At 41.0% G+C, this 20,243-nt stretch overlaps 1 long non-coding RNA gene across 6 annotated transcripts in view; it reads left to right on the top strand.

The window, feature by feature from the left end:
* Positions 1-20,243, top strand: part of LOC113178931 (uncharacterized) — a 138,159-nt gene that overhangs the window by 561 nt on the left and 117,355 nt on the right. The gene's annotated exons all lie outside the window — the stretch shown is intronic.

The following is a 20,243-nucleotide window of genomic DNA, read 5'->3' as shown; positions in this document are numbered from 1 at the left end:
CCAGCTAGGGTATGCACAGACTCGTGCTCGTTCATCATGCTGCAGCTCACTCTCGTTCTACATTGTGCTTTTCCACCCTATAGGTCTTGTTCTGCTGTTACAGAGAATTTTAAACAGTGAAAAACTGAAGGAAAATCAATTAATATGCATGGGAAGTTTAGATTGGAGCACTGCAGAGTGCTGTGGATGGAATATAAGAGAGAAATGTGAGCACAAACGCTGTACAAGAGGGAGGCTAGGGAGGATGGATGACATGAGGACAGACTCCAGAGGGATCCCCCAATCCTTCAAGGTGGGCTCAGGTGGCCTTTTGCCCTGTGTGGGGAACCCTGGGTCATAACCCAGGCCTGTGCCATCAGACTTGAATACTGTCTAACATGTGACCCTCATGGGGGGTCTTTCCTGGCTTTGGCAACCTCTCACACAACTGGGAAAAAAATATCTTCTAGAAATGGCAAGACATTTTCCCACTACCAACCCAGGTGGATGTGGGAATAACTGCAGAGAACAGAGACTTGGGGGTTAGGCAGATACCCTCTCCATGTAGCTGTGACCTAAAGAGAATTACTTCACTCTCATGTGCCTACTTTGCTCCCTTAAATGGGTATAATGATACCAGTCTCAGTGGAGTAGTTTGAAGAGCTAGCATTTAGGTGAAAAAAATGTGTATAACAGATGGTCCCAGACTTACGATGGTTCAGCTGATGATTGTTTTCAACTTTATCATGGCACAAAATCATACCCTTACAACCCCAGTTTCTCACTCTCATTACGGTACTCGATGATTTCCGTGAGCTATTCAGCACTTTTTCCTAAAATGGGCTTTGTGTTAGATGATTGTGCCCAGCTGTAGGCTAATGTAAGTGTTCTGAGAACCTGTACGGTGGTGAGGCTAAGCTGTGATGTTTGTCGGTTAGGTGTATTAAATGAATTTTTGATATAGGCTGTTTTCCACTTACGATGGGTTTACTAGACTAAATCAAGGAGCACCTGTAATGTGTTTAGCACTGAACCCAACCTTTAGAGACCACAGAGAAGCTGTAACTTTTGTTGTTGATACTGGATGAGGAGATCCTGAGGACATGGGAAGGAAAATCCAGACAGCTGGAGAATGAGTTTTTAACTGAGAAGGACAGAAGCAAAGAAAGAACTGATATGATGCTGGGAAGGTTGATGAACTTGACAGTCTCCCCTTCAATCCTCATACCCAAATCTTTTTTTTAAAATTTATTTGTTAGTTATAGTTGGACACAATACCTTTATTTATTTATTTATTGTTATGTTATGCTGAGGATCAAACCCAGGGCCTCGCACATGCTAGGCGAGGGCTCTACCATTGAGCCACAACCCCAGCCACCCCCCTCATACCCCAAATCTAAGTCGCTATCACATAGCAGTGTCCTGGATCCCGTAGAGCCAAGAAGACAATGCCAAACTGTAAGACTAAAAATCTTGTGGGAATTGGTCTCTTTACTCTAACCAGCAGTTTTCCTGTGTTGCTTCTGTTCTTCAGAAAAATTCAAAACTAAAATGTAAATCTTCACATTTTGGAGCTTCTCATAGTAAACACAATCCATATCTGTACCTATGCTGAGTACAGCATGAACATATGTGTTTTGCTCAAATTAAAATCATTCCTGGAAAAAAAATTTTAATTTTTTTTTGAGGTACAACTGCTTGGAAGACTCCAAGCAGAGGTAATTCCTTGGGGTTATCCCTGGGGTTTGTTTTAGAACTTGAGCTTCCTTTTATAAGATCCTGCTTTGGAGCAGTGTGTCTTTTACCACCCAAACATAGACTTTGCCCCTGACTGTCAGCAAAGGTAACACGGGTGGCAAATGCTCAACTATTAGGGGAATGAGCATTCTCAGAATGTCTTGGCTAATTGGGAGGTCACGTGTCTCTATCAAAGCATTCTGTATTCTTTGTTGGTGTCTGGCCTTCCCTGGGCTGGGGAATGTTCTGGGCACACAGCCTGCCAGGAGTGGAGGAATGTTCTTTGCCACTATCTCTTTTTCAGGGCTGACATGCAGATATCTAAAAATGCCCAACTTGGTGAGCAGCCTCCTGGCTGCTGGGAACTCAACCTTGAATACAACTTTGTACTCTAGGACCCCAGGAAAGGGAGCTTCAAAAGTCACTGACCGACCACAGAGAGGTCTCACGGTGAGCAACGCATTTGCAACTCCCCCCAGCTCCACACATCATGCTGGTAGGATGGGGTGTGGATCGAGGCTCTTTGGGGAAGAACAAGTGGCTTGCTGGGAAAGTGGTTCCTCCGTGCCATTTCCTGTGTCTCATTTCAGAGAAGAAAATTGAATTCAGCCCTTATACGACCTTTCCATTCTTTTTTCTTTCAACATCTATATTCAAGATGCTGTCACCTGTCAATTTAAGAGTTTAAATTTAGGAACCTGTGCTAAGACACAGCAAGAACTGTTGTGATGGGAACATGGTAACGTGGCCCAATTGATTAAATTATCCATGGAAATCTCCCACTGGCATCAGGAAGGGATTTGTGCCCAACTCAGGGTGTGGTGTGAGTCACTGTGAATCACAGACCACTTACCCTCACAGAATTCCTCCCTTCTGGATCACATGACCTAATTAATAGGAAAGGTGTTTGCCAGAGTACCTGCTTCTCTCTTAACAGAGACTCTATCTAGCTCCCATCAACCCAGATGGAGAAATGCAGTCAAGGTGTGGATAAAGTAGCAAGTGATTTAAAAATTTGGGTGCCCCTTGCTTTCAAATATTGAGTGGGAGTAGGCATGAGAATTCCTAAATCATGCTTGCCTTTCCAATACTAAAAGGATTTTAGAAGGAGCCTTTAGGGAAATTTAAGTGGTCACAGGAAAGAATTCAGAAACATTTTGGGTGACTAAGGGGGATGCTAAGGGTGAATGAATGTGAAAGTTCCACTGTTGTGTATTTTTTAAAAAATAATAATAGAATCAATTTTTTAAAAAAGAATACCTCTGCGGGGAGTCTCCCAAGCAGTTGTAGCTCAATCTTTCAGTAATCAGGGTAGGTACCTTTCTGTGCACCAGTCTTTCCCCTTTATATGGTAGCATAGCCCATCTTCCCTGGGGAGGATCTATTACATGGAAGTCAGGACCTGCTGTTCCTGCCCATCCCATTTGTCACATGAGTGGTTTAGAGTTCAGCACTGGGCCCAAGTCAAATCAAACAGGGTCACTGCAGGGTATTTTCTGCTGGCAGGGCTAACCAGCCAAGTCTGTAAGAACAGAGTGTACCTGACCTAACCCACCAGGAAATTAGATACCTTGGTGTGGCATTTTTGGAGGAGGTCAACCTCTCAAGCACTCTAAAGTGAGAGTGAGTTTAGCGGGTGTGAGAAACAGAGAGAGGGGCGGTACAGCCCGAGTGGAACAGATGAGGGAGAGAATGGACAGGGGAGGCTGTGGGGTGACAAGGCAGGATTCTGCCAGGGTAGAGAGCATGGCTAAAGGGTGAGCATCGGAACACAAGCAGGGAGAGGTGGGAAGGAGATGATGGCAGTAGCCCAGGACAGGATAAAGGGGCTCGAGTTGGTTTTATGAGTTCAGATGGAGGGGCAGAGTGAATTTGGAGGTGAGTGTTTGAGATGCAGTTGACAGAACAGGCTAATGGATTAGATGGTGGTGGAAGGGGGGTGATAGAAGGGGGCTGGCAAAAGAAAGAGAACCAAAGACAATTCCTAGAAGCAAGATTGGGAAGCAGGCTCTTTGGGGTGGGGAGCAAGAAGTAAGAGTCTTGTTCGGGCTATATGAAATATGGAACGACCATCAGACACCTACACCTTAATGTTCAACAAGACAGTGCGGCATTCCTGGAGATCCAGCCTGGTGATGTAGATTTGTGCATCATGGTGTCCAGGTGGCTCCAGAAGCCCTGTGACTGGATGGAATCACTTTGAGGGAGACTGTGGAGAAGGAAAGGTAGGGCCCATCCCTGAGGGAGGAGCAGAAGTAGTCATGAAATGCAGCTGAGAAGGAGAGGGCAGGGAGGAAGAGGACAGAGGGCAAGATGCTGTCACAGGGGTTTGACATCTGGAGGGGTTTGGTGTCTGGAGGGGGTTTAGCATCTGGAGGGTTTGGCGTCTGGAGGAGGTTCCCTGAGTGAGGGAGACAGCCAAGTGCAGCACTGCTCGTGTGCCGAGCAAGACCATGAGAGACCCAGCTGCTGGATCATTGGTGATCTGGACAATAGCAAAGGCATCTGGGACGGTCGGGGACAGAAAACCAACTGAAGAGGATTGAGGAAGAGACACAGTGAGATGAAAAGGTTGACACAGAGTTTGGAACACTCTCTCCCCAAAATATTATATTATCTCTTCTAATTAGCACGGTCATGGTGTGAGGGAGGTGTTGTTCTCACCCCATGGAAGGATAAGAAAATGAAGGTTGAAGACCACAGGGTCAGTAAGGGCCGGAGGAGGCTTTTGACTGAGAGTATGAGCCTTGACCAACCACTCTGCTCATCCCACAGCGGCCTGGAGGAAAGGTTAGCCATATAGGGACATTGCTAGAGGAAAAATGAAAACAAGTTAAGGGCCATTTCTCTTGAGAATGGCAGTAACCAGGGCTGTCAGGAGGCAGAGGACTTCCTGCCCCCGGGGCCCCTCTGCTGGGATGATGTCATCTGTGCCGACCCAGGTAGAGACTGTGCAGTTGTTTTTTTCAGTCTTTCCTTTAGTAACTCCAAAATCAGCCTATTTGTTATCTCCTTATCTTAAACAAACTGCCCCCAGAGTCTTAAAAGAACAAGGGCTACATTCCAGAGGATCAGCTTTTGTCTGTTGGATACAGACATCCTCAGCAAAGGCCTTGAAACCGCCTAGCAGGGAGAAGGATTGAAACTGGGAGGGTTCTGCTCTCTACATACTAGGAATAATAACATTAAATCTTAGCCATGCTCACTTTCCGTGTCCATCTCAAAAGAAAGAGAGCCAGTCAAAGAGGTGCCCAAGGGCACAAGTTGTGGATCTAGGACCTGAATGTCCTTCTGGAAGGAATTGCAGACCCATTCTTTCTTTGAATAAACGGCTTCACAGAAAACATGAAGTTTATTCTTCTTCTGTAAAGGATGAACTCTGTGACCACATCTGAAAAGTCTTACCTCCTTGGGCTGAGTTTTCTCAGATATAAATTGAACTGCAGAGACTCAATATTCTGATTTCAGAATTTTCTCCCCCTATGCACGATGTCCTTGTTTTGAAGCCAAAATTTACATGGAACACCAATAAATTTATGTCAGTGGTAGAAGCATGAGCCACCCCCCCCTTAAATCAAGGGGAACCTTGGGAATTTTTACACGTTCATTTACAAAATCTAGTGTTATTCCCTCTGATATAAATGAAGGATTTTGTAGTGACTACAGCTTCACATTCAAGGCCATCAGCCTCAGGTTAGCAGGAAAGCTTAACACTTCAGAGCACCATAGTGTGGGCCCCAATGTACCCCCAGTAAGGTCCATGCTAATCTTAGAGGGAAAAGTTTGCTCCAAAAGGTGCAAAATCTGCTAAGGACACAAATGGTTTCCTTTGATAGGAGTTGCATGGGTTTCCATTTCTTCTTCCCCCCACATTTTTTAATTGGTGCATCATAGTTGTCTGCAATGATGGGATTTATTGTTACATATTCATACATGCACACAATATAACAATATAATTTGTTTAATATCATTCTCCAGCAGCTCTCCCCTCCCTCTTGCCTCTCACTCCTTGGTCTCTTCAATTGTCATGAGATCCCTGCCCCTCCATCTTTCTTTCCCTTTTTCCTCTTTAGCTTCCACATATGAGAGAAAACATACCACCATAAACTTTCTGAGTTTGACTTATTTCAACATAATGTCTCTAGTTCCATCAATATTCCTGAAAATAACATAATTTCACTCTTTATGGCTCAATAAAACTTGGTTGTGTATGTATATCACATTTTCTTTATCTATGCATCCATTGATGGACACCTAGGCTAGTTTCATAGTTGGGCTATTGTGAATTGTGCTGCTATCACATGGATATGCATGTATCACTGTAGATAATATGATGACTTTAATTCTTCTGGATAAATACCACCAGACTTTCTTCCTAGTTCCATTTCTTCTGATGTTCCATGGGTTGGTTCTCCTCTTCCAGCTCACTGACATGCTGGGTGGCACCAGTTTAAACCTCAGATTACTTATACCAGCAGGCCCCTTTGGCCTCTTGTCCAGTGTCCCTCAAATGTCACCTTCCCAATGAAGCTATACACTCTACCTATTGAAAAGGCCAACTCTGTTCCCACTACCAAAGGAAGGTAAGAGCAAATGAGAGTCAGCTGGGTTTCCCCTTCATAGTGGCTGCCTCCCCTACCTTGAAGGATCTGTAGTGATCCTCTTTGTTTCCAAGAATATTAAAAGGCCACCCACACCCTACATTATTAACATAAGCAGGTCTACAGCCTCCACTTCAAAACTCACTAAACAGGTTGTTAGGACTAAAGTCCACACAGGCCCCATGCAGAGTGGTGTGTCTCTTCAGTAATTAAGCCTCTGAATTCCAGGAATTCTCAGTGCTACCAGCTGCATAGAATAAGTCCACAGTATCCACAGGAGAGTGGGTCCAGGGCTCTCTATGGACACCAAAGTCTCGTATAGAAAATCTCATAGAGCCGTGTGTGAGGCACATGCCTATAATCGCACTATTTGGGAGGCTGAGACAGAAGGATCACAAGTTTGAGGACAAAGATATAGGGAAGATCGGTGGAGTAGGAGATCGAGAGTGAGGGGGGAGGAAGAACACGAAAGGAAGGAATTAGGGAATGAATTTAACAAAATCACATTATATGCATATATGAATATACCACAGAGGAATTTTACCTTTATGTATATGCAGAAAGTACCAATTAAAAATAAATAATAAAAGAGCACAAAGAAGATCAGTAGGATCAGTAGAGAAAGGAGAATGAGGGGAGGGAAGAGGGGAGTGAAAGTGGGAGAAACAGGGATTGAAATCAGGGCTGGGGTTGTGGGTCAGTGGTAGAGCACTCACCTAGCATCTGTGAGGCACTGGGTTCGATGCTCAGCACCACATAAAAATAAACAAAGTCAACTAATAGAAATAGACAACTAAAGAAAATATTTTTAAAAAATAACTACAAAAAGAGAAAGAGCCAAGTGTGGTGGCACATGCCTATAATCCCAGCCACTTGGGAGGCTAAGGCAGGAGGATCATGAGTTCAAAGCCAGCCTCAGCAACTTACTGAGACCCTGTCTCTTAACAAAAAATAAAAAGGGCTTAAGGATGTGGCTCAGAGTTCAAGCACCCTGGGTTCAATCTCTGGTACTATTTACTACTACTACTACTACTACTACTAATAATAATAATATAATAATAATAAATATATAATAATAATAATATAATAATAATAATAATAATGGAGAAAAAAATAAAAAGAATATAGTATCTGTATCAAACTTACATACTTCTTTAAATCATTTCCAGATTACTTATAATATGTAATATAAGGCAAATGTTATTTAAATACTTGTTATGCTGTATTGTTTAGGGAATAATGAGAAGGTAGAAGGTCTGCATGTGTTCAGTACAGACACAATATTGGTTTTAGAATATTTTCAATCCATTGTCAGTGATTCTGCAGTTGTTGAACTTGAGTATACAAAGAGAGATTGTATTTGAATCATCTGGAGATATTTGAAAACTACGGATGCCTGGCAAAGGTCTGAGGTAGGGATAAGACTGGCCATTAGGATTTCCAAAATTCCCCAGGTGATCAAATGTGCAGCTGAGGTTCAGTCTCAAAGACCGAGAGTGATTCAAATGAGCCAATGTGATTTTTGGTAGTTATTGATGCTCCTAATGTGTGCAGCCTGGGCTGAGAGAATCATTGCTTTGACAAGTGGTTCTCAAATTGAGTCCCCGAATTGCAGCCTCACCTGAGAGGCTCATGAGAAATGAACCTCATGAGAAATGAACATTTTCAGGCCCTGCTCTTGAGTCTAGCTTTGATCTGTGATGTCATAATGCAGGTTTAGCAGGAGGACCCACAAATAAATACATGTTTACAATTGCAATACTCTGGGATTTCCTGTACATAGAAAAAATGGGATCCGATTTCTCGATTACTCCTTTATCCTTTTCAAGAGAAGAGCACAGTTTTTCATTTCCTAGTTTTGGAGAACTGTAGAAGTGCCACTGGGAAAGACAAGATTTGTCATTAGTGATAGGGAGAGGAATGTTTGGCAGATGCAGGTTTGTTGCCCACTGGTAGGCCGTTGACTTGGGGGAGATAAAATGTAGGCCGGGGGAGTGTAAACGCAGAGGTCTGTGGATTCTGAGTGGGTTTCATGCTTGTACCATTTTCCAACTCTGGGATGTTTCATCTGCCAGACCTGTTTAAACATTTGGAGTACATCTGGCATTTTTAAGTTTTTAGTGTCAAACTAACTTTCTTGGAGTCCAAGCCAGACTCTTTTGGTAACTAGGTAACCATTCCAAACCACTGGTAACAGGAGATCCAAGCCAATGTGTAAAATCCTGTTTTTAGTCACTCTTTTTGCATTATTACCTTATAAGACTTTATAGTAAGAGCTGGAGGAGGAACACAAAGGAAGGAAAAGATACAGAGGATGACTGTGGAAAAGTTCAGGTGAAGTCTGGAGGCCAAGGTGACCTGGAGCCCTGTCTAAGAGAGCTGCATCTGCAGGACAAGGCAAGAGGTGAGAAGCCTGCAGCTTTGCACACGGCCTCCCCTGCCTCTTCCCTCACTTCTGTGATATATATTCTAAGAGGACAAGTCATAGGAGTGGCCCCTGGGATGTGACAGACTAAACTATGTCAGGATGCATCCCAAGTCTCATGTTTTCCAAAATTGCAATTACAACAACAACAACAAAAAAATGGTGATGACATCTCTTTAGGGAGGCACACTTTTCCTTGAAGGACTGTTCAAAGATATTCTACAAAGCAAAGCTTCTTAAAACGGATTTTTGACAAGGAGCTTGTGTTTAGACAGGGAATGTGCCTGGAAAACAATTCTGGGGCCCCTTTGATGGCTGGGGCTCTCCGCACATCAGTGAGGAGGCTGTGAAGAGGAGGGCAGGGAACAGAACTGAGACAGCTGAACCCCCACATCTGCACAGGTCATGACCGGTGGGCTACAGAGATGCCTCTGCATCCCTGAATGGGGAGAAATGTTCCTCCTGAGGAAATTGTTAAAATGCTGGTTCAGATGCACCCACCTTAGTGGTTCTGATTGAGTAGTTCTCAGGAATGATCTGAGCATCTGTAAAGAAATTTCCAGATAGTGCTGATTGTTTGAAGGCCTTTGAGAAGCACTGCTATGTGTGAATTCTGCAGAACTAGCCCCATGCCATGCCACGCCACCTTGGTATAAAATGAGGCATCAAATGCATTTCCCTCTGTCTCAGGCCCTTTTCCCAATTTTCCCAAAGACCATGGAAGGATGCCCCCATCTACCTGAGATGTCTGCCACTTGAAGGATGCCCAGCTTACATTCAGCCCTGAGAGCCACCTGAAGACCATCACAATGTCAGGACACAGGCTACTGCCTGTCTCCCTGCTGATGCTGGTGACCCTTTGATGTTGGAGCATCAGGAAACTTCTGGTCTTCATTAGAGACCCTGCTATGCTCAGCAGATGCCTGGTGTTGGTTCTCAGGTGCAAGGAGGTAACTCTGTAGTGGGGGCGGGGGGTGGTGTTGGAAATATCTTTGTCTATTTGATGATGCTGACCCACAGAAGGAACTTCTGGAGCCACCAAGTGGAGCAGAGGCAGCAAGAGCTCCGGGGCCCTGTGTTCAAAGGAGCAAGGGCAGATCCATCCTAAGGAGGCTTTGCTTTGGCAAAGAGATTACATGAAGGTGAGGGTAGGTCTGGGCCTGGAAGGCTCCTGTTGCTGCAAAGAGGAACTAAGCTGCTCTGCTTTATTATGTAAATGGAGTGGAGGGGCACTAAGGCCAGCCAGCTCTATGCTGGACACTTCACCCCTGTTAATTTCATTTAATTCTTGAAACTTTGCTGACAGATGGTATTATTAGATGTTCTTGTTTTTGCCATTCGGTTGGGCAGAAGATGGAAGTTATATTTGGTATTTCTCTGATTGCTAGAGAGATGGAGCTCTTTTTGGAGGCTTTGTTTTGTTTTTTGATATCTCCTTCTTCTCTGAAATGCTATCGTATTTCTATGGTTAGCCTATCCTGACTTTGCTGACCTCTGATTTGGTTTTCTTTGGGCCAGTGAAAGAAAAAAAGAAAAAGGCCAAAAAGTGTTTCTAGAGTTCAGGAAAAGAGAAAATTGGAAATGGGCTCTGTTCTGAAACAGGTCCAATGGTATGGTGATGGACGAGGCCCCCTAGGTAGCTTCTGCTGGGAAACTGGTTCAGGTGGATTTGACCCAGGACTTTAGGCAGGGGAGGCCAATGCTCAGCTGTGTTCCTTGTCCAATGGGGTGATTCCATTCCCTCCAAATTCTTCAGCAATAAACCCTTTGTGCACACATGTTGGAATGAAGCTGGCATGGCAAGGTACTGAACTGGCCAGAGAAGGTGTGAACAAAAGCCAGAGCAAGATTTTGGGGGCTGGGGATATAGCTCAGTTGGTAGAGTGCTTGCGTTGCATGCATAAGGCCCTGGGTTCAATCCCCAGCACCACACACACACACACAAAAAAAAGAGTCCCACCCAGATGTAGGAGCAGCCATGCTCCTTGGATAGCCAGCACTTCAAGGATTCTACAGAATATCCTGTTGTCGAGGTGCCATGATCTCAGAGGTCTAGAGGTCAAAGACATGCACATTTACACCAGGAAAACATGGAGGTCAAACAAAAATTCCATTGTCCTCCCCATGACCTACTGGACCAAGTTGCCTGCCTTCCTCCTCCTTCCAGACAGGACCTCAGTCCCTCAAGCAGGCCTGGACATGGCTGGGTTCCTGCAACAAACCAGCTGAGGCACAAGTGAGGATGCTCACTGTGTTTCATGTAGCTTTTACTATGTGTCCATTTAAAAAGCTGAAGCAGAGTTTACATGATATAAAATTAACCATGTTACAGCCTGTGATCCAGTAGCATTCGGTGCGTTCTTAACATGGCTGAAGTGCAACCATCTCCACTGTCTTATTCTAAATTTTCCCTCTTTTAACCCATTAAATCCCAGGCTTTCAATTCTGCAAATAATTCACTGAAACTGACACAGGTGCATTAGATAGGTTGGAAATCATAATCCAGAACTTCTATATCCTTTACATAGGTCTTCATATATATGAAACATGCATATGTTTTCAAATGCTCTAATCATTCTTTCATTACCTTTCTCAAAAGAATAGAACTCTTAAAACATAAGATTTGTTTCAAAGTGACCGTAAGTATATTTACTGCTGGATTTAAGTTTCTCCTAGGTGTCCTATATATAGAACAAGGGGACATGATGGTATGTTTGCTATAATCAGCAAACCTAATATGGCATGTCATTACCAGAGTTCACAGTTTGCATTAGGGTTCACATTCTATGGGTCTGAACCAATGTACAATGACATGGATCCACCTCATAGAATCATACAGAGCAGTTTCACTGTCCTATTTTTAAAATCCTCTGTGATTTGTCTATCCATCCCTCCTTTCCTCAACTCCTGGCAACCACTGATCTTTTAACTCTCCGCATAATTTTGCCTTTTTCAGAATGTCATTTTGTTAGAATCATACAGCGCACAGCCTTTTCAGACTGGCTTCTTTTATTTAGTAATAGGCATTTAACTTCCCATGGCTTTTTAAATAGGCATTTAACTTTCCTCCATGTCTTTTCATGGCTTGCTAACTCATTTCTTTTTAGCAATGAAAAATATTCCATTGTCTAATGAACCATAGTTTATTCATTGAAAAACTGAATATTCAAACCAATGGCCAGACAGTATATAAAAATAGAGCTTCAGCCCACGATCTGCAGCAATCTACTCTGGAAACAAAATCTTATCTATAGTAAATATCCCAGAAAGCCAGCTTAATATAGGTCAGAAAAGTAGATTGCTATCTCTAGTGACTATCCAGGAAGCTAAATAATGACTTCTATAATCATCAGCCCATAGTGGCCAGAACTTTGTTAATAACTGACAGCTTTTCTAATTTTTGTTCCTGCTTCCAATTTGGTACCAATCAGAGAAAGCCCCAAATGCACCCCCTAACCCATCACATAATAGGATGCCCCACTACAGCTTCCCTATAGCAATAGTCTCCAGTCAGGCCACAACTGAAATATTCCTTTTTTTCCATCAGAAAGGTTTCCCACTCATCTTTCTACCTTTCAGTGTCCAAAATGCAAGTGATAATGGCAACTTCTATGCTATAACTAGTTCAGAATAAAAAGCATATATATAAAAATATAAATAAGTAATATATACAATATACATACATCATACATACATATAATACATATGTACATATAATACATATATACGTGTGTGTGTGTGTGTGTGTATAATTCTAGGTTTCCTTTATTTCTATACCAGTCACCTACAGAAGGACATCTTAGTTGCTTCCAAGTTGGTAGTTATGAATAAAGCTGCTATAAACATCTTGAGCAGGTTTTCATCTGAACATAAAATATCAATTTATTGGGGTAAATACCAGTGAGAATAACTGCTAGACTGTATGATCATAAGAGCATATTTGGTTTTGTAAGAAATTTCCATCTTCCAAAGTGGCTGTACCATTTTACATTCCCACCAGCAGTGAATGAGAGTTCCTATTCTCTGTATCTTCACCAGCATTTGGAGTTGTCAGTGTTTCAGATATGGGGTATTCTGATAGGTTTATAGTGGTATCTCATTGTTGTTTTCATTTGTTTCCCTAATAACATACAATGTGGAGTATCATTTTCAGATGCTTATTTGCCATCTGTGTATCTTCTTTGCTGAAGTTTTTTTTCCTTTTTTTTGATTTTTTTTCAAAATGTTGAGTTTATAAGATATTTCTTTTGCAAATATTTTCTCCCAGTCTGTGGCTTGTCTTCTTAGTCTTTTAGCAGTGTCTTTTGCAAAAAAAATTAATTTTTATAACATCCAGCTTATCAATTATTTCTTTCATGTGTCCTCAACAAGAAACTGTCAAGAAATTGGAAGGATTTGAGGACCTGTGACAGGAACTGTGGACAAAATAAAAATTATTCTACCATAGTTAGTAAAAATAAAATAATTCTTCATGACCTATTTGTTTCATTAAACTCAGTTGCAGAATCTGTAGCATTTCAGTTCATTAAGAAAGGGATTTTCCATTTTCCATCTATAATCAATAGAATGGGATCCTAAATAGAATAAGTTATACTCTCTGTATAATTTTCCAAAATAGATTCTACTGTCATGTATGACTAAGAAGAACAAATAAAAAATAAATAAATAAAAATGAGTAATATACTAAAAAAGAGTTCAATTTTTTATTTATGCATAACAGCAGAATGCATTACAACTCTTATTACACATATAGAGCTCAATTTTTCACATCTCTGGTTGTATACATAGTACACTCACCAATTGGTGTCCTCATACATGTACTTTGAATAATAATGATTGTCACATTCCACCATCATTAATTATCCCATGCCCCCTCCCTTCCCCTCCCACCCCTCTGCCCTATCTAGAGTTCATCTGTTCCTCCCATATTCACTGTCCTTATCCCACTATGAATCAGCTTCCTTATATCAAAGAAAACAGTCAGCATTTGGTTTTTTGAGATTGGCTGACTTCACTTAGCATTATCTTCTCTAATTCTATCCATTTACCTGCAAATGCCATGATTTTATTCTCTTATTGCTGAGTAATATTCCATTGTATATATATGCCACATTTTTTTTTATCCATTCATCTGTTGAAGGACATCTAGGTTGGTTCCACAGTTTGGCTATTGTGAATTGTGCTGCTATAAACATTGATGTGGCTGTGTCCCTGTGGTATGTTGTTTTGAAGTCCTTTGGGTATAGACTGAGGAGAGGGATTGCTGGGTTAAATGGTGGTTCCATTCCCAATTTTCTAAGAAATCTCCATACTGCTTTCCATATTGGCTGCACCAATTTGCAGTCCCACCAGCAGTGTATGAGTGTGCCTTTTCCCCCACATCCTTGCCAATGCTTATTGTTGTTTTTCTTCATAATAGCTGCCATTCTGACTGGAGTGAGATGAAATCTCAGAGTGGTTTTGATTTGCATTTCTCTAATTGCTAGAGATGATGAAAATTTTTCATGTGTTTGTTGATTGATTGTACATCATCTGTCTCTTCAGGTCCTTGACCCATTTATTGATTAGGTTATTTTTTTTTGGTGTCTAGTTTTTTTGAGTTGTTTATATACCCTAGTGATTAGTGCTCTATCTGATGTGTGAGGGGGTAAAGATTTGCTCCCAAGATGTAGGGTCTCTATTCACCTCACAGATTGTTTCTTTTGCTGAGAAGAAACTTTTAAGTTTGAGTCCATCCGATTTACTGATTCTTGGTTTTAATTCTTGCACTATAGGAATCTTATTAAGGAAGTTGGGGCCTAATCTCACATGGTAGAGATTAAGGCCTACTTTTTTTTCTATTATACTCAGGGTCTCTGGTTGTATTCCTAAGTCCTTGATCCATTTTGAATTGAGTTTTGTGCATGGTGAGAGATAGGGGTTTAATTTCATTTTGTTGCATATGGATTTCCAGTTTAAGGGTTCAATTTTTGAAAAGTGGGAAACATTAATTGGAAAATTTTCATATGAATGTGTTCCCCCAATTTTGAAGAACTTCTAAGGAAATTGGGGCATCCAACCCAAAATGACAGAAAATATTCCCCACATTTTTCCTCAAAAAGATCTCAGGATAGTGCTGCACCTTGGAAAAATTTCTCAGTTGCACCATCTTCCCCAGAGCTAAAAACACTTGGCCCTGTGCAACTGCATCGGAGAACAGGAGCTATTTTGAAGTAAAAATTTCCACTTCTTATCCACGGGTTGTAAACAGTCCAACTATTGATTAAGATACTTAAAGCTCGAAAGGAAATTAATCAAGTTGACAACATCTACTGAAAGAAGAAATAGAAAAGTTTAAGTACAGAAGAAATAGTTGAATATAATGTCATCTCATATGTGAGGTGGCATTTACATTGTGGGGCCAGGGATGTTTTAGGGTGTTTTGTCGTAGAGCCGTGTTCTTCCACACATACACACACAAAAATAATTTAAAAATCTGGAATTCAGAAGGTTGTCAAACACTCTGAAATTTTCTGTACAATTCTCCTGGGTATCTGCATATACATTTTTCTGAGAGGGAAAAAAAATCTATGTGAGGCCAGACCCTCCAAGCAGAGCCTAAGTAAGGGATTTGGATGTCTGGGAGTCCTCTCAGGAACAATTGGGATTAAAGAGGGCAGGAAAGAGCAGGAGAGTGAGCCAAGACAGGATGTGGTCTCAGAGGATTCCTTGGGACACTCTTGAGTGTGTTATTCTATATTGTTGGTGCCAGTGTGCACCCCCGTGTCAGTAAGAGTTGCTGAGGAAGTGGTTAACCACCCTCCTAGGTAAGAAAGTGCTCTGGAGGAGGAGGCATCTGGGAGCCATTAGCAGCAATACAGCAGCAGGGAGAGTGCATGTTCCTGTCTGGTAAAGGGGACCTGAGCATGGCATTAATAGCACCCATTGTACTGCATCACTTCTACAAGATTCTCAGAGTATCTGTGACTCTCACCCTCAAAAGATTTAGAAACTCTGATACACATTTTAAGATGCTATCTCTATAGGTAAGAAATGTGATGAATATGTTATTTATTATAGTACTCTTTGCCATAGAAGAGAATGGGAATAACCTAAATGTCCATCAATAGGGGATTTATGAAACAGATTGTGGTTTATGCATACGATAGGAAACCCTGAAATCATATAAGGAACGAGGACACACTTATATATTATTACAATGATTGTTAAGATTAAATGAACTAACCATGCAGAACAATGCAGTTGGTATGCTGTTATTTGTATAAAAAGAGGGGAAAGATTTTTTGCTTTATAATATACAGAATGTATCTGAATACATTCATAAGAAATTCATAAAACTGCTTCTAGAGAGAGGAACTGGGTGACTGCAGGACAGGATTCCAGTGGAGGATAATGACACTCTCTTTTGCTGTCCTTTAGGATATCATTTCATTTTAGTGCTTCTCTCTGAGATTACAGAACAATGCTTTATTGCTACAGTCTCAGTAATGATGTACGCTTTGCTGAGTATAATGAAGACAAGTGTTCTGCTTATCTAAGAATGTGAACTGCTTTTCTCCTTCCATGAGTGTTTCCTTAGCACCAGGATCACAAAACAGCAACACCACATTCATAAACAACTCTGCTTGTTTTTGCAGAATTCTTTGTTTTTCTCTCAAGAGCTCCTCATTTAATTTCTTACCAACTTCTTGATATTGATTAATTCATTCCCTAAGCCCCGGTGAAGTATTTGGTACTTAATTCTGACTTAACGTTTATTTTTCTTATTATTCAGAGGCAGTGATGGGTGGGGGAGATTTGTCAGACATTTTCTGTGATGTGCTCAGTATACTCAGTGCAGGGATGTATTCAAACAATGCAGAGGACCTGCATCAGAAATGCATTAGCAGTATATGGTCAAATACAGACAATGTGCCTTAAGCATTTTCCATGTTTAGTTTATCTAAAGATGGATCTTTTAACCCTCACAACTACTTTATGGGGAGGGTTGGCATGGGTATTATTATTTTGATCCAGAAATATGGAAACCAAAAAAGTTAATGAATACACCTGAGATTACATAGTTAGTGGGGGAGCTCAAGTTCAAATCTGCTCAGCCTGACCCCCAAACCTGAGCCCTTTACCATTCTGCTCTTTCTGGATAACTATAAGAAGCAGCCATTTTAAAAATTTGTTCTTTTTAGTTATGCATGACAGTAGAATGTATTTTGGACATAATATACATACACGGAGTACAACTTTGCATTCTTGTGGTTTTACGTGAAAAGGAGTTACATGAGTCGTGTATTCATATATGAACAAAGGAAGTAATGTCCGATTCATTCCACTGTCTTTCCTGTTTCCACCCCACCTCCCTTAGAAGTAGCCATTTTTTTTCCCCATTCCCTTTTGGAGTTGGCTTCAGAGTCTTGTTCTAGGCTCACCTGCTGAGTAATCCAGAGACTCAGTCACCACACATGGACTTAACCCCAGCACTCACACTTGTCAACTGCCTCCTTCTCCAGCTGTAGGAGATACTCAAGTGGTAACTCTTCTGCCTGGCGGCTCTTAATAGCACGGCAGTATCCATGAATGCATCCTGTCTACCCTGACAAGCCTGCTGAGGAGCTGCATATAGGAGTCTGGAAGTGGAAGTTGGAGTAAAGATAATGATAATGAGGCAACTTATTGCCTGGTTAGGATCCATTCCTCATTAGGAAGGGCAAAGATAAGTGACTCTATTTACCCAAAGTAGCCACATAAGTGTCAAGTTGGTTTTAGCCACCAGAGTCCCATTGCCTTCTCAGTTGCTGCAGGCTGTGCCCTTTCTCTGTGTGACTCTGACCTATAACTGGCAGGTGTCCTGCTGCTTCAAGGTAAGCAGAGCTGGGTCTCCTCAAGAGCGTAGTGGTCTCTTGGGCTAAAGTAATCATCTGCATTAACTTGATCATCCCAATTTAACCAGCCTACCCTACCAGCTGCATAGCTTTCATAGCCAAAGAAGCATCAGTGGCATGGTGCAAGGACAGGCAAGACATACCAGGGGTGAAAAGAGCAAGGTGCATACCTATGCCCCTGCTGACTCCTGGGTTAGAGAAACAAGGGGAAGCAAAGCAAAAAAACTCTTGGTGGAAACAGCAAGGAGCAGGGAGAATTGACACCCATTAGGAAGGGGTAAAGCAAAGGAGCTATCAGTTGTTGATTCCCTCCTTTATGCCAGACCCTTAGGTACCAGGAGCATCTAAATATGCAGCACAGAGGTCTCCATTTTTCTAATTCAAGAAAACAAATAACCCAAGTGATAAATGGGCAAAGGAGCTGAACAAGGACTTCACCGAAGAAATACAAACAATTCACAAATGTATGAAAAAAATGTTTAACATCTTTTTTTATTCTTTGGATATTGATATATTTGAATTGATTTTATTTTTTTAAATACATGGCAGTGGAATGCATTACAAATCTTATTACACATATAGAGCACAATTTTTCATATCTTTGTATATAAAGTATGTTCACGCCAATTCATGTCTTAATACATGTACTTTGTGTTTTTTTGCATTATAATTCTTATTACACACATATACCACAATTTTTCATATCTCTGTTTGTATATAAAGTATGTTGACACCCAATTCATGTCTTCATATATGTACTTTGGATAATGATGTCCATCATATTCCACTATCATTGCTAACCCCCTGCCCCCTTCCTTTCCCTCCCACCCCTCTTCCCTGTCTAGAATTCATCTATTCCTCCCATGCTCCCTCTCCCTACCCCACTATGAGTCAGCCTCCTTATATCAGAGAAAACATTTAACATTTTTAGCCATTAAAGAAATGCAAATTAAAACTACACTGAGATTACATCTCACTCCAGCTAGAATGGCAATTATCATGAATACAAGTAACAATAAATGTTGGCGTGGATGTGGGGGGAAAGGATACACTCATACATTGCTGGTGGGACTGCAAATTGGTGCAACCAGTATGAAAAGCAGTACAGAGATTCCTCAGAAAAGTGGGAATGGAACCATCATTTTACCCAGTGATCCTACTCCTCGGCATATACCAAAAGGACTTAAAATCAGCATATTATAGTGACATGGCCACATGGATGCTTATAGCAAATCAATTAACAATAGCTAAGCTGTGGAACCAAACTAGGGTGCCCTTCAACAGATGAATGGATAAAGAAAATGTGGTACATATATACAAAGGAATATTACTCAGCCATAAAGAAAAATGAAATTATGGCATTTGCTGGTATATGGATGGAACTGAAGACTATCATGCTAAGTGAAATAAGCCAATCCCTCAAAACCCAAGGCCAAATGTTCTTTCTGATATGTAAATGCTAACACACAATAAAGGCAGGGAGAGGAAAAAATAGAAGTTCACTGGGTTAGACAAAGGGGAATGAAGGGAAGGGAGTGGAATGAGAATAAGAAAGACAGTCAAACGAAGTGGACAAAACTTTCCTATGTTCATATATGAATATATGACTAGAGTAATTCCACATCATGTACAACCTCAAGAATGGGAAGTTATACTCCATGCATGTATGTATAGTATGTCAAAATATACTCTATAGTCATATATATCTAAAAAGAACAAATAAAAAATATATAACCTTTAAAAAACAGATCAAACAGATGAATGTCTAACTTTCATATTTGTTGATGTATTTGCCCAGATATATATTATTACAAATTTGGTAATTTAGAAATATTTCTTCTTAATGTCCTCAATCTCACATTTCATGAAACAATCTTACACAAACTCTTCATGGTCCCCTTTCATATCATGGTCTTTGTCAGAACTAAAGTCACTTTGAGTCACTCAAAACAGGATCCCAAAGCACAGTGGTTTCTCTTTCAGCTGAGTTGCTTTGAGATACAGTCATACCATATGCTGATAATGAAAATTTTTCCTAAGCCCAAAACATCCATTTGCATAAGACTTAGCAATGTTTTCAATTCATTCTCTAAATGTGTATTTGTGTTATCTACAAATTAGCTCTATTACTATTGCTTTTTAAAGTGATGTTCAAAAATCCAATTTTCAATGACATCTAGTACTTGGTATTGTGAAGATATATCCTCAGAAATTGTGATGAAACAATTATTAAATTTTCTACCTTTAAAAATCATTTTCTAGCCAGGCATAGTGAGACAAATTCATAATCCCAGTGACTCAGGAGGCTGATGCAGGGGATTCCATATTTAAGACTCTGTCTAAAAATAAAAAAAGATAAAAATGCCTGGGTTGTAGCTTAGTGGTAAAGTGCTACTGGGTTCAATCCCCATGCCACCCCACCCCCCCGGAAAAAAAAAGAAATCCATCTCTAAGGTGACTTCTCTAACACCTCCAAACCACACTGGCTGAACATGGCTTAAGTTAAATTGTCTTCCTTAATTTAGCCAATAAAATAATGAAAAGAGTTTCCTGGTATCTCCATCTAGGCTGCAAAAGGTTGAACCTCAGACAGAAGCTTTTGATCAACCACTTTATCAGGAGGTA

Source organism: Urocitellus parryii, chromosome 7 (assembly GCF_045843805.1).
Source record: "Urocitellus parryii isolate mUroPar1 chromosome 7, mUroPar1.hap1, whole genome shotgun sequence".
NCBI classification, from domain to species: domain Eukaryota; kingdom Metazoa; phylum Chordata; class Mammalia; order Rodentia; family Sciuridae; genus Urocitellus; species Urocitellus parryii.
The sequence above is the reverse complement of the archived record's forward strand: the minus strand, read 5'-3'. Positions and strand labels throughout refer to the sequence as shown.